This window comes from Frankliniella occidentalis, unplaced genomic scaffold (assembly GCF_000697945.3).
Source record: "Frankliniella occidentalis isolate FOCC.00 unplaced genomic scaffold, Focc_3.1 Scaffold221, whole genome shotgun sequence".
In the NCBI taxonomy this organism is placed as follows: domain Eukaryota; kingdom Metazoa; phylum Arthropoda; class Insecta; order Thysanoptera; family Thripidae; genus Frankliniella; species Frankliniella occidentalis.
Window position 1 is genome coordinate 220,923 of NW_026267347.1, and position 503 is coordinate 221,425.

At 41.7% G+C, this 503-nt stretch overlaps 1 protein-coding gene across 1 annotated transcript in view; it reads right to left on the reverse strand.

Annotated features, from left to right (window-relative positions):
- Positions 1-503, reverse strand: part of LOC113214661 (uncharacterized) — a gene marked incomplete in the record, with an annotated part of 64,647 nt that overhangs the window by 38,894 nt on the left and 25,250 nt on the right.

Below are 503 nucleotides of genomic sequence, written 5' to 3' on the forward strand. Positions count from 1 at the left end.
AAAACTAAAAAGTTCTACAGTTTAAACTGCGAAGTTCAACAGTTTGAAGTGTCAAACAAGCCCTATGCAGTTTTGCAGTTTCATCTGTCAAGTTATTTTAGAGTTAGAGTTGCAGAGCAAACTTACCAACGACAAGAACGTATCAACGGGACTGCCGAGCCAAAAACGAAATTTGGTTTTTCGACTTGCCCTGTAAATAGTTAGCATAAAACACGGAGAATGCATTATGCGTACAGGGGAACTTGTCGTTAAGGCAACAGAAAATGACCAATCACTTACCGTCTCTGGCTCTGCTAAGTGCCACACAGGCTCTATTCTCCAGCTTCAAAAAGCCGATGCTTCCACTGGTATTGCTCCGAACAAGGGACAAAATGATAATTTTGTTTTCTTCTCCTTGAAAATTGTCGACTGTAGTCACTCGGATGCGTGTAGCATCACCTCCAATTGAGCGTATCTAAAAGTTAAAAACCGATAAGTAACACTACCGAGGGGTGTGGAACTGG